This window comes from Cyanistes caeruleus, chromosome 2 (genome assembly GCF_971803275.1).
Source record: "Cyanistes caeruleus chromosome 2, bCyaCae1.hap1.1, whole genome shotgun sequence".
NCBI lineage: Eukaryota > Metazoa > Chordata > Aves > Passeriformes > Paridae > Cyanistes > Cyanistes caeruleus.
In genome coordinates, this window is record NC_141702.1 from 52,277,431 (window position 1) to 52,291,932 (window position 14,502).

Sequence of the window (14,502 nt, forward strand, 5' to 3'; positions counted from 1 at the left end):
GAAGGGCCATGGCCTGCAGAGGATGGCAGCCCTGTGATCTGCTCTGCTGATGGCATGGGCCTGAGAAACTGGGTTTGCTCCTTTGCCTCGTATGACCAGCACCTATTGCTGGGGTCCTCACTCCTTGCACCAGGCAGTCATCCCTGAGCAGGAGGAGCAGGCTGGGCTCTCCCACAGTTCTCTGCCTCCTATTTCTACCTTCCTTCTCCCTCATCTCTTTTCAGGGCAAGCCCAGTCTTTCCACCACTCACCTCAGACCAGGCTGTCTGTGCTGTTGAAAACTTCGAGCATGGGATGCTTCAGTGTCTGCCTTGAGGGGAGAGCTTCAGTATGTGTCCCACAGCAGCCCAACATCAGCACCAGAGATCCAGAAAGGCCTGGAGCTTGGATATCCCCATGGTGTGTCCTGCTGGCCTGCCAAGGCAACATGTACACATCATTTACATCCACTACACATGACACTGCACATCCCACAGTGAGACTGCTGTTCAGAGGTGCTGTGCTGTCCCCATAACATGCCTGCATGTCCTTGGGGGCCCAATTCAAAGATGAGGGCTTTGCCAGCCAATGCTGAGAGTCAAAACTTCGGTGTGCCCTTGTGAATCTGTTCCTTAGGCCAACCCATGCCTAGCTGTGTAATACAAATAACATTTTTCACCCGAGAAAACATTTCTGCACCTTGGAGGCATACAGTAAATAAAAAGCACATTAAAATACTTAATGTGCTTAACTCTTTGTGTCTTTGGGGTCATTTTTCTATGATGGAGTTATAGGTGCTATACAGAAATGAGATTTCCTGCTGATCACCTTCACAGTGTACTCTCATGTGGCCTTCTTAAATGAAATTAAAAACAAGACTCTCCAACAAATACAGACTGAGAATTGAGACTTCACAAAGTCTCAGTCACTAAAATCACAAATAAACTCTCATGATAAAGACAGTGTTGGTGCTGAAAACTGTGTTTTAAATTAATTTTAGCCAGGTGAACACAGTGCTGGCCTCAAAGGAGTAAAGCCATGGAAAGAAATCTCCTGTAGAAGCAAATAACTAAATGTGCATGATGGGTGCAGCTGGGCACCACCAAGCTTTCATGGTGACCTCAGCAGGATGAGTAAATTCATCCAGCATTTTCCATGAAGCAGAGAACAATATTTTTCACTTCATAGCTTTCTTCTGAGGCTCCCAAGAGAGCAATTCTTTTTTCCAGGCTGCTTGAAACTGCCATAGAGCTTCCCCCCAAAACCTTGTAACTCCTGCTTTATCAATACAAAAAAAAGGAAGGAAACATGAAATGTACAGAGTGATACGTTCAACACTTTTTCTTCGTAACTAAAAATGTGGGAAATCTGTGGTGGTGGTAGTAGAAAGAGGTGAAAACACATCAGTGTGGCAAGGTGACGTGTCTTTGCAAGCCTCCTGCCTCTCACTCCTCACGCCCCACTTCCATGGGCACAGCCAGCCATCAACATGGGTGCAACAGCAGCAGCTGATGCAGATTCCCCAGCACGCTCCATTATGTCTTCTGGTGGTTTCTCCTGATGCAGACCCCTTTGATCAGTGATACAGGGAAGATTAGATCTGAGCTGATAAACAGCTCACTGTGGGACAAGGCACATGTGGCTCCTGCCATTCGGTGTTGCCATGTTCTGTGTCCATGGGGATACTGCATGTACATAAGAGCGGCCATGCTGAGCTCCCATGATGCACAAAACTCACGTACTGAATTTTCCCTCTTTGCCTCCAGCCATCCCTGTTCTGCTTCTTGCTAAGTCAATTAATATCTACCACACTAGCAGTAAAGGGCCCTTGGGAAAAAGGAAACCAGGGAGTAGGCTGGCTGTTCCTGATCTAGGCGTGCTCTCTGCCAATACAGCATATTTTCTAGAGTGTTTTTTACAATTCGGTTGAAATGACTCAGCTAAGGGGTTTTGTATAACTTCTGACCACAGCCTAACAGCTCTCACAGGAGGTAATATTTCCTAGTGTTTGGCATGAGCGTTCCTCCTTTTCATCTGAGCACTTGTGCTCCTTCAGCAATCCTTACCCACTTCTATCCTTTCTTCATGCTTACAAGCTACAACTTTGTAAGGGATTACTGGATCCCTCAACTTCCACGAAGCCCGTCAACTTGCGGCACTGTATACTACATTCATTACTGTTACGAAAGTATTTAGACAGACAGGCTTTATCTAGCTGTCCTAATCTTTCCCATAAACCAGTCTTTTAGGTCCAACAGTGGGTCATTTTATGAGAATTCCCTCCTGTTTGTCAACAGCAATCTGGAACGTTCTGATCTTTGAATCACTGGATTGTCGCAGCGCTGACAAGGTGTGACCATTTTCTTTTTATAAGTAATCAACTGCTCATTTGTTGCATGTTGCTACTGTACTTAATTCTACCTCTGTTTTTTTCCCAGTTTCATTATACTCTCCGTATTACAATGTTGTGGTAAGCTGCACCAGACACAATTGGATTCCTTAGTCTGTCAGCAGCAAAGGTAATTGACATAAATATTTAAAGCACAGCAAACTGTGATATATGAAACAATTAAAACCCTTTTAGAAGCATCCTCTCTCTAACCTAGTCTCCTGGTAAGATGGATTTAAGTGGCTGCAAAGCAACCAAACCAAAATATTGCCTTTCATTTCTATCAATAGGAAATATTCCCTCTCTCTGCTCCACATTCTTGCTCCTCACAGAGTGAGTAGATATTTGATTAGGTGCAGATTTAAACACAAAAAGATTTTCCAAGCCTTGGATCCAGTTCCAAGCAATTACACATTGGCTGGGTGTAACTCAATGCAGGATCACCCAACTGGAGAGCAAAACAGAGAAAGCTCTTTAAAAAGAAAAGAAAATTATTCCAAGTGTTCCACCTCACACAGAATTCTTGAAAAATGTGCTTCTCCCCAGAGGCCTGGGGTTGTTTGTCTCATTCGAGGGCAAAGAACAGTATTTTCCTGTTCTTTGTAGACTGGCCAAGAAGGCTCAAGACGCAGGTTGAATGAAGAGCTATCCTGAGCTGACACCAGATTTTCATGGGAACTCCTGAAGGCTGCACCTGTGCCATCTAATACCTCTGTCTGCTGGGCACTGGACCCATGTGTATCATCTCAGCTGCAGTTAGCAGGATGTACTCACCTGTCTGCTCTCCAGCAGCACTGGCAGCAAAACATCTTGGCAATCAGGGCAAGAAGCCTCAGTCATGTGCCTCTGTCTGCCCCCAAAGCAGCCTTTCTAAGAGGGAATACAGTTCTTAAGACTTGTAGTCTTCTGGTGATACAGCAATGCTGTCTCTGAGGAGCTTACCTGGAGACACTAAGAGCTGCTACGGGTCCTCTGGGTCTCAGATAATCAAGATTAAATGGGATTTTTTTTAAACACTAAAACCAAGTCTAGAACAAGAAACTAGCTCAGACTAGATGACACCAAGTGGTCACAACAAAATTTACATTTATTATTACTGGAATATTTTGCAAAATTTTCACCCTTTGAACTGCAGTTTTGCAGCATTGCCATTTGAACAATTTTATTTATTATGTGGGAGCCACTAAGTCTGGATATTTTGAGCCTAGGAAGAGCACTCAATCTGTTAAAAAGTACAAGGGAAAGTTCAACATGAATTGCTACCATAATTAAAAGCTGACTTACTGTATATTAACAAGATACAGATTTTAAAGCACTAGTTATTCAGTTAATTAGTGGTTAATAAGTGATTAATAGCTAGACTACGTGATAATGCTAATACAGAAATCAATGAAAATGTTCCAATTACCAGGTGGTAGTACCAGAGGTCTTTGTATAAGGCATTATGTAGTCTTCTCAAACCTATTGAAGTATAAAATAGCAGCAGATCGGTTAACATCATTACTTCAGAACAAGTGTTAATCATACCCTATGCTCTAAGGCTCATAATATCTCTCTCATAAGAGGTATTTGAACATATCTTTACTGTAAAACATGCTTATTGATGTAGGAAAAGAGATGTCAGTGGTGCATTTTCTCATCCATTACAATTTTGTATGTGATATAGGTTTATATGAGCAAGTACTAAAGCATATTTTTAAAAGTTAGTAATCTGCTGGAATGTGCTCTGTTAGGATGTTTTCTTTTCTTTCTTAGATGACTCTGTAAAATACTTGCCTAGTCATTTTGCCAGCAATCATGAAACCCCAGCAAAATATCAGAAGTCCAGCCAACCCAAGAATGAAAAACTGTCTACACTGAAAATTAACTCAACGGGTTCTCCCACTGTTTTTGAAGGGCTTAAATTTTTCCCAACTGAAGAGTCTTAACCTCTTCAGGCACACATTGAACAGGGAATGGGTGTGATAGGAAAGCAAACGCTCTCCATACCCACAGGGAAGGGGAAGGTGAGAAACAGCTGTGTGGACAAAGGTGTGTTGTGGACGTGTGTACTTTGTACTACCCCTGACCCAAGCAATGAAATTCTGTTGTACTTCTACACTGAGTTAACATCCCTCTAAATATTTCCTGTATTGACTCTGATACCTGCACAAAGAATGTTTTGAATTGAAAAACTGTGACTTGAACAAGAAGGCAAGGACAGCATGATACACACAAAGGAGGGCAACCAGTGCCAACCCCGTTTTTTCCTTCTGACTGGGCTAAATGGCCTGTCTCTGACACGACAGCATATGGCTACACCAGGAAGATTTATTCCCCTGTGCAGGCCTGATCAGTAAGTGCACAGCCATTTCACCAGATGAGCTACCATGGCCACTTTACAGACTTGCTATTCTAAAAATACTGTGCCTTTCTGCTAATTGGAATGCACCCCTCTTTCTCACAATTCACTTTGCTTTGGCTGTATTTCCTGATCTCTTCAGATTGCTTTCTTTCATGCTCATGCCCTATCTGCTGTTGCCAGATCTTCTAAATTTTAAATAAATTTATATGCTCTATTTAGCATCAGTCTTGTAGTCTCCTTACTTCCCATTTAAGATCAATACAGAAGAAATCAATGGGCTAAACAACAATTCCCTCAGACACTCCTCTCTAGACTGTAATGCATTGCTGGCACCTGGTCTTTATAGCAGGTCTGCTAGCTGTCTTTCTTTACTGCAGTGCTTTTATATGAGATCATTTTAGTTAGAAGAATGTTAAAATTCCTGGGGAAATACTGCGTGAGAGAGTGGTCCTGGAAATCCATGTGTTACTTGTGCTATGTTATATTTTACAGTATGAAACAAATAAGAGGCTGTTTTGTTAGTAGCACACATGATGGACTTCAGATGATGCCATGAACTTATAGAACACAAGGATTACTTTCTGTAACCACAGCAAAAATCTTACTCTATGCAAAACTGTGCCCTGAGCCCCTGAGCTCTGCAGGGTACCTGGTTTCAGAAGCAGAGCATACAAGTGACACAAGTGACACTCACCCATTGTGTGACCAATTCCAATAGGTAGGTGCTCAATAACTGCCTCCAGCAGGGCAATTGCTCTGCATGACAATTCCCTCCCCTCACTCAATACCAGAAAGAATATTTTTCCTTGTTCTCCTTACTATCAGCTCCCTCTCACAGCGGGAAGGTTTGTCCCCTCTGGCATCTGAGGAAGGGCAGCAGCAGGGAGGTTTCTGTAGCTCATCCCTCTCACCTCTCTCTTCCCTGACAGAGCCAGTGGGCTGCTGTGCCAGCTAGGAATTCCCCTATCAGGGAAGAAAAATCCCCCCTGATTGCAGGAACCCAAATCTCCCACAGAGATGGAAGGGTGATGGAGTTTAAGTGCCACTGCTCTGACATATCACCTCACAAAAAAACCTTCATGCATGCTGAAGTACTTCAGTGTGAGGTTTCCAGACAGAAAGAGCTCCAAGGCTGCGGGGAGCATTTTGACTTAGGGACATGGACATACCTAGTAATCCTGGGTGGTGCACTCGGGGTTTACAGCACCTATGCTGTAAATTTGTCAATTGTAGACAATTTAAAGGTAATAAAGGAGATAAACTAGCAGTGCTACTGTAATATAACTTGAAAAAAAAATGAGCTAGTCTGCACTGGGGAGAACCTGCTGAGCCTGGAAAATCAGTATGGCAAATCTGAGTTGATATCACAGACTATCACCACAGCCCTCATGTTGGGAACCCTGCACAGCCACTGCTAACCCTGAGAGTGTCTGGAAAATCTAACTAAGATCTTCAGAGACTCTGCACACACAAAATGGGGAATGTAAGTTAGGGTTGAGCAGACTACCAGAAGAAGGGAGGAGAGAATAGGGTACGAGAAAAGCAGGGGAGAGGGAGGGCTGGAGAAGGGCCAAGATGGTAAAGGCAGGGTGTCTCAGGCAGAGTAGGAATAAGTGGTCCAGAGGGAGTGACAGGAGCAATGTGGCCAGAGGTACTATACAGGAGGATGAATTGAACAACTTTCCTAAAAGTCCAGAAACAGAGAGAGAAGGTGTGTTTGGGAAGCCAGGCAGAAACCTGAACAAAGTTTACGCCACCTAGCAGAAAAGTCAGATGATCCTGGGCTTTTGTAGGAAGATCTGATACCTGCACTTGGAGACAACTTTCACATCAAAGCAAACAAGAGGGCAGAGAAGACACCAGCATAATAAGCTTTTCTCTCCAAGACTAAGAGAACTGATGTCCTCAGCCTTGTTCAAGGAAGCAGAGAGACAAGAGCTTTAAGAAGGAAGATATTCGATGTTGACTGTGCAAAGGACAAAGATGGGAGAAGGACATATGAAGAGGGGGAGTCTGTCAAAAGAGACATCATCTAAAAGCCATTCTGTGACTGGGAAGTCATTGCTAGAAAGTTCTGTGAGTCCGTAAGACATCATCAGGTTTTTCCCAGAGAAGGAGCTGACAAAAAGGAAGGGAGCATATTTCAGGAAGAGCAGTAGAAAATAAAGCAACACTCAGAAAGCGAGCTAAGGAGAAAGGGTTGCAGAAGGCCAGGGCAGCTTTCCAAGTAGGAGCAATAGCCCCGAAGAAGAGAAAGTTTCAGAGACCTGAGATTCAGCTCAGAAAATGAAGCTAAATTCTTCAGTTAAAAAAAGTGTTCCATGGTCAAAAACAATACAAGAGTGGCTAAGCTGGGGGCAAGAGGGAGGAAACATGAAATAGCAGCATCTGGTTTATCCTTTACACCAGGATAAAATCACCCAGGCACCTCATGGTGTCTTGGCAGGGGGAGTGTCCATTTTCTGTAATTGCAGAAGGGTTACAAAACCACAGAAAGGATAAGGTCTGACAGGACCATTGCATGTCATCCATTCCAACCCCCTGGAACAGGCAAGATCCCCTAGGGCGCATTACTTAGGATTGTGTCCAGACAGCTTTTGAATACATCCAGGGAAGGAGACTCCCAGGCTGAAGGCCTGAGGAAGTGCTGCCAGCCACCTCAGACCCTGTGATGGAGCTTGAAAAAGGAACAGCAAACGTCTGAAAATGGCACCTCTGCTCTTTGCAAAGGTGAGCACCAGCACGCACACAGAACCAGCAAGCACCAAAAGCAAACTGCTCTCACAGTAATTTTAAGTGTGCTTTGGTTAATGTCTGCCACAGAAAAATGAAACACAAGAAAAGAACCCACCAAGCAAAGGAACATTTAGCATTTTGGAAAGCCTTTGGTCTATATAGAATTTTTTATCTCTTTTACCAGAAAGAACAGTGAACACTTTTTAAGTCACTGACAATGAACACTTTTTTAAGTGAGAGTCTGCAGTTCTGACACATCCTCAGAGCTGCAGGGCTTTCCTCTCAAAGTCTGATCTCTCTTTGCTGTCGTATAACATATTTATTTTCAACCACGTATAACAAAAAATATACACTGAATAAAATTAATTAGAAAGACGTGAAAATAAAATACAACCAAAGTAATGTAATATTTTGAAGGAGAGAAAAATGTTCATCACTATAAATCAAAAATACCTTCACAATATTGTTTTCTTTTAGGAGTAAGAAGAAAATTGGAATTAGGCCCAGTTCCTGCAGAGAGAGCTTTTCAATTTCCTCCTTGAAGCAAAAGTCATATCCAGTCAACACAGGTTTTCCTGATTAGGCTCAGCAGGATCAAACATGACATTAACTAAAGAATCACGAAAATACTTGTTTAAGTGCAGGCGGTCGCAAGACACAAGGCTGATCAGAATGGAACAGAGACAACTTCTCTCCCTTGGACAGTGGTTGACAGAAGGGAACTTTCTCTAGTTCAGATGACCTGCTCTCTACATGGACATACATTCATGGCAGCATGTAAAACTCCCAGTTTGGGGAAAGCCAGTTTCTCTTTGGCTGAAAATTCTGATCCAAACTCTTCAGCAGTGTAGGACCCTGGCTTTTGACTGAATTTATGCCTGTTTAATTTGTGTACAAATTTTACCAGCTGAGTATTCATGTTGACCCTACGTGTTTTATTTCAGACACTTGGAAAATGTTTCCATTGATAATTTTTTTATTTCCAGAGATCATAACTTCTACTGGCAAGCAGGTGTTTAGTGTGTCTTTTTACTTAACTAGCTTTGCAGGATCTATAATTTCAAAGTCCCTTCCAAGTGCCAATAGGGACTACTGTTACTGAAGAAGTTTGCTAAAATACCATGCATCTATCCAGAGTACTTTATTGTTGCTTATTTCTACCACATGCACAGTCTATATAAAGGAGTATTTTTAGAGCATTAGGTGAAGTGCTTTATTATAACAGCTAGCTTTGAAGCCTGGAGATGATCCATTATTTTCTTTCCTAAATAAATCTTGGATAAAATCTTAGCACTCCCTTAAAACTGGTTCCTTCTTAACTCTCTGGAAAGCATGGGAGTTTTTTATTTTAAAGGAGCAACCGACAATAGAATTCAAATAATGACAATTCTCCAGTTTTTGGCATCCAAAAAGCACAAAAAAAAAGGTCCATTCAGCGTGAAAAACATAAAAGAAATAAAGGAAAATGCTGTAAAAAGCTGACAAGGAAGAAGGAACTGAAAAAAAAAGGGAAAAATAAAAGAAGAATAACTGCTTTATTCAAAACTCAGCAAGTTTTTATTACAAAAATTCAAGAAGTTCCCCATTTCTGACACAGGATGTGCTTATCTAGACTTGCCACAGTTACTTGTGAATTAAACCATGCTCCACCACTGTGAAAATTTATTTTAACAGAAATGAGTTTCAACGAGAATGCTGTGATTATGTGCTCATTTTTACAAGTACTCTATTTCCATTATAATAGGATAGTTTTATTCTTGATACAGATCTATGGATTTTAATAGCATTACCTCTAAATGAGATTAAAGTTCATAATTAATGTTGTGCAAAAAACTTTGAGGTTAGGTTCGGTATATTATTGTGAGGTAATTAAGTGGCCTGATTTCCACTAGTAAAGGAAGTGCCCTAGTTCCCTTTAACACCATTGAAGCCGTTCATTAAGATGACTGAAGTTAGAGAGTTCTTAAATCTTGGCCCATAGTCTTTGAAGAAAACAGAGAGCCAAATCCAAGGAGATGTTCAGTGAAAGTCTAAAATCCACAGTGATGCCCTAATTCTCCACTGCTGCGTGTCTCCCCTAGTCCTGTACATCTGGGTACAGTCGTTGTAAAATATTACCAGGCAAGAATTTTGCACATGTATAGAAAATCAAGACCTGGCTTTTGCAGAACATGTATGCTGAGTATCAGGCAAAATGCTTTCATTACCAAGATCCTTCACACAATGACTTTAAACTTCAGCAGGCAACTACTATTTCAGTTTTACTGATAGGAGCCCAAAACAGAGGCACAAAGCAAGCTAGCCTAGATGGAAATGCCCAGGAAAATCAACAGACTCAATATTTAGAGTGGATTAGTTAAACCACAAACAATTCTATGTAGACATCCATTCAAAATTAAAGCTGCTTTTATTCTATTCAATGTTATTTTATTCTGAAAGTGAATTAATTTAAATCAAATTGCAGCCAGTTCTGTTGTGAATAAGAGCATGCAAATTGAGTTTCAATACAGTTCACAGACACTTTTAATTTACATCTTTTGTTAATTTAATTAATTGTCCTGAGTGCCTGAGCTCACATAGGAAGTGTGCCAAGGTGCAAAGAGTTAAGTATGAGGCTCTCAACTGCAGGGTTTGTCCTCTCCAGCTGCCCTTTCTTGGGGTGCTGTTCAATCGTCCTTGTTATCACCAGACAGTGGGAGCCAGAAGAGGTGTTCCTGTGTTTCTGTGTCACCTACGATGTAGTGACAGCTCTCAGGGAGAGCATTTCATGCCCTGAATGGGAGGACTGGACAAACATGCAGCACCTATTGACTGGGGGCCAGGAGGAAGCACTCGGCCCAGGAGGGTGCATTCATTGACTCCTGTAGGCACCGAAAGCAGAGAAGTAGGTGACACGCTACAGGAGATGCAGAGTAAAGGGTTTTCTGTGATTAGCCTAAAAACCCAATAGTCAACTTCACTACTTTACAAAGATCAGATTTGTGGAGCTGTAGTTCAGTGATAAGCATTAAAACATTAAACATTACTTAGAAAGGTCTATAAATACCCACTGCATCTTCCTTCCTACTTTTTTTCCTCCATCATCTTCAACTTGAAATTCATTGTAGCAAGTCTTTGTGCACCTTTAATTCTTCACAAAATGAAAGTGATCTACGGGAGTAATTGCATCCATCTCAGGGCACTTGTGCAATTTCATCAGTATCTGTGGGGTTATTGTACTGCCACAAGAATCACCTGTGGATCAGGCCCTACTATTCAGGCAAAAATCCTACAACCCAGCTAATAGTCAAATACTCCTCCACAATGCAGACTTGCCTGGAATGTCATGCATCCACTTCCACCCGTGTGTAGCCACTATCTAGGCAAAACCACGTTTTAAAGTCTCTCCTTTTTTTTTGAGCATTATTTCCTTCAGCTGTTACACAGAGTTTCCTCAGCTCTCTGCTCTTTCTTCAGTCTGTCCATCCAACCTTGGTATAAATGTAGCCAGAAATCATTTTAACCATCTGTTTACAATCAAATCAGAAAAAAAAAAAAAAAAAAAATCAAGAAGGGTTTTTCTCTTGTTTTCCTGGCAGTTAGTGATAAGTCCATCAAGAAAAAAAACAAAACAAAAAACCCAGCGTCATGGTCCACAGTCCATGAATGGGAATTGCATTTCTCTCCTGTTCTTAAGAGTTTCCTAATAGTTAGAGAAAGTAGCTTAAAAGTAGTAGAACAGATACCCCCAAGAGGCTGCTTACTGAGTGAAGGATATGGAATGCAAATGTGTTTTTAAGCAGGAGAGAGTAAAGTGTTTAAAAAAATTGCTCTAAGACTTAAGAGTCTGAGTACCTACCGTGTTCACTAAATAAACTCAGGACAATCTTGAGTCCCCTTGAAGAAAGCTGCTGAGCTAAACTTCAGCTGTTTCAGAAGGCCACGCACATTTTTTAAATAGGCTTTAAACCCCCTAACTAATCCTAAACGTTTCACAGCGACATGTAAAATCCTAAAATCTCGGGGGTAGGAAATTTCATTTTCGGGGACGGAGCAGACGAGAGTCTCTTCTCTACGGGAGCCGGCTCTCTAGACGTTGCAAGAAATGCACTGCTTTGCTTATTTGTCAGGCCGGCTCTGGAAGGCTCAGCCGCTGTCGGAGGGCCCGGCCTGGCCTCGTGTGACCCGCCAGGCCCCGCAGCCGCGGCCAGCCGCGAGTGAAAACAAACAAACAAAAATCCCCAAACAACAAACCCACAAGAAAGCAGAAAGGAAGGAGGGAGAGGGAGCTGCCTGGCCTCCCCCCGACGCCCCCCGGCCGGGAGGGGAAGCCTGCGGGCCGGGGAGCCTGCAGGGAGCCGCCGCCCCGGGAAAAAGCTGCTCGGGGGCCTCCGAGGAGCGAGGGTCGCCACTCAGCTCTCCCTGCCGGCGGTGGGTGAGCGCCGCGGCTGTCCCGGGGCCTCCAGGCTGGCGGGAAGCGGCGAGCCCGCCCGGCTTTTTCCCTTTGGAAGGAAAAGGAACGGGGAACGGAGAAAGACAATTCTCTCCGGGCTTCGACAGCGTGGCTGTCAGCGCTGCGTGCTGCCAGCTGAGCGGGCAGTCCCGCCGCAGCAAGTGTTCCCGGGAGTCACGCTTTATGGGGTCACTGGAGGAAGAGCCAGGTGTGCCATGCAGCCAGGACCAGGGCACAGGGAGCTTGGCCTGTGGGTCGCGGTGCTGGTGCTCCGCCACGGAGCCCCTGCCTGTGGCAGCGCACCTGTCACAGCGACGGGCCCGAGACCTGGCAGGGGTGCAAGGGCCGACCCGGGAAAGCCCGTCATTTCTCACCCAAGGAGCAGGTAGATCCCTCAAAAATAATTAAAAACAAACTAAGAAAAAATACCTAATCTGGGTAAAATGAAAACAGAAGTTTCCCGGAGGAGGGACTTTAGCGAGGCTAGCAGGAGGATTTAACAGCCGGACCCACGAGAAACGACGCTGACATAAGCTCTGCTCGGGGAGGTAACCATGGGATAGCTCAGGTTTCTGTAGGAAAACAGAATGCGGGAGTTGTGCCCCAGGGGGGAAAAAAATACCATTAAACAGCAGGAGCTATTTCCAGAGTGAGCAGAAATTACAAATCCAGCGGCACCGACGCGTGACATGAAAGATTTCTGTGCAAGAGCCTGAGATAGCTCGGAAACGCACCCACATCCCCGGGTGATCCGCGTGCTTTAGCGAGGATTGGGACACCCACGCTGGAGCCCGTGCCCCCCTCCACACACACACCGTGTTCGCAGGCGTCTCTCCAGCAGCTGCAGCCCAGGCCGGCTAACACGGACTTCAGATCGGGCCTACCGAACCTCGGCCCGCTCTGAAACGCGGTGTCTGAGGCAGGGCAGCGTTTCCCGGCCCTCCCGAGATGTCCGGCACGAGGGTCCCGGACGGGAGCAGGCCCGGCTGTCTCAGGTCTCCCCGTGTCGTTACAGCACAGACAACGAAAGAGAATTTGGAGCAGGGGTTTCTTTTGTTTATTGGAGTTTTGAAAATATTCTAGAACCCCCCCCCCCCCCCCCACGTAGAGCACTAAAACTGCTGAGTTTAATCCCAGATTTCTAAAGCATTTGTGCTTCAAATTGCAGTCGGGCGCCACAGGCTGCTCCTGCTAGTCCACTTCTCCCGAGAGATCCTGATACTTTTTTGGGCTGTTTGTTCGTGGGGATCTTTTCGCGGGTTTTTGATGTGGGTTTTGTTTGCTTTTTTTCTTTCTTTTTTTTTTCTTTTTTTTTTTTTTTGGGGGGGGGGGGGGTGTATTTTGGTTCGTTTTGGTTTTTTGTTCAGATCCCATCAAAGGGGCCATTGTGGGGAATGCGTCCCAAGTTCCCTAGAGCTGTCTTCGCCATTCCCGCTTCTGTTCTGAGCGAGCAGCCGCGGAGCTTTTAGCAACTCTGCAAACACGGGCATGAAAAGGATGTCCCGGTAGGGCAATGAGGCATGAAATCCCGCTGTTCCTTTACATAGTAGCAACATCCACATGAAAGGGCAAACACCCGACGTGCCACCAAATATAATTGCGGAGATGGCGGATGTCGGCGTACAAAAGAGCTGGCGCCGGTTTCTCTTTCGCAATGGCCCTTTGCCGCACGGACACCCGCGAACGAAACAAGCCACCTGTACCTTCCACGGCATTTAACTGAGTGGAAAACTGAGTCACTGGTACCGTCGGCTGCTAAATATAAAGCAGCCGGGGCAAACTCCACCCGCAGGCAGAAGCGGCGAGCCGAGCGGGGCCGCGACGGGAAGGTGTCCGCTCCCTCCGGCCCGTCGAGCTCGCAGCCCGCCCCGAAGGGAAAGCCGGAGTCATCGGCCCCTCCGGCCCTTCTTTTCTCCCTCCCCGACCCGCCGTGCCTCCCTCCCTCCCTCCCTCCCTCTGTCCGGAACAGTATCGTGCTGTCGCCGCCTGGAAACCCGGAGAGGCGAGAGCAGGGCGACCCCGGTGCCACGCCGCGCTCAAGGGGAGACTCTTCGCCGCTCCGTCGTTTTGCGGCGACAGCAGCCGGCAGCTGCTTCCCGCGTCTCTTCGTCTCTTCGGCAGGTGCTGCTCCCCGGAGCCCGGCTCGGGCAGCCGCAGCCCCGGGCGGGGCGGCGAGGGGGCTGCCCCTGGCTCGACAAGGCACCGAGTCGTAGCAAGGGCAGCCCCCTCGCCGCTAGCCTTCAAGTCCTCCTGGCTGCTGAGCGACCGCGGCTCCGTGTGCCGCCGAGAGCCAGGATAAGGCGGCGGTGCCCAAGCTGGTGCCGAGCCCTCCCCGCCCCGTCCCGGCCCCTCTCGGCCCGCGTCCGACAGCAGGGGCGGGAGAAAAACCTTCCTAGGAAGGTGGCAAAGGGGATGGAGGGCGGAACAGGCACACAGAACACAGAGACAGTCACCACATTTGCAAGATTAAATTTCTGCGGAGAACATACCACTCCGAATGTATTTTGTCAGGAATCCGGAATTTGAAAACACAAACAAACTGGGTGGGGAAATCCCAAACAAAAGCAAAGTAAAACCCGCCTGCTACAGATCCTCCGGTAAGCGAGACGCTAAACTTCCTCC

At 45.5% G+C, this 14,502-nt stretch overlaps 1 long non-coding RNA gene across 4 annotated transcripts in view; it reads right to left on the minus strand.

Moving 5' to 3' along the window:
- The window catches only part of LOC111927223 (uncharacterized), a 133,324-nt gene extending 120,422 nt beyond the window's left edge, over window positions 1-12,902 (minus strand). For 3 of the 4 annotated variants that reach the window (XR_015283184.1, XR_015283183.1, XR_002863466.2), the window contains exons 1-2: window positions 12,696-12,902; window positions 252-414 (exon numbers count right to left, since the gene is read on the minus strand). This is a non-coding gene — a long non-coding RNA (uncharacterized LOC111927223). Of the gene's footprint in view, window positions 1-251; window positions 415-10,763; window positions 10,955-11,286; window positions 12,059-12,695 lie in introns of those variants that run through there. The other variant, XR_015283182.1, reaches the window with a different exon arrangement.
- Window positions 12,903-14,502: the final 1,600 nt, after the last annotated feature.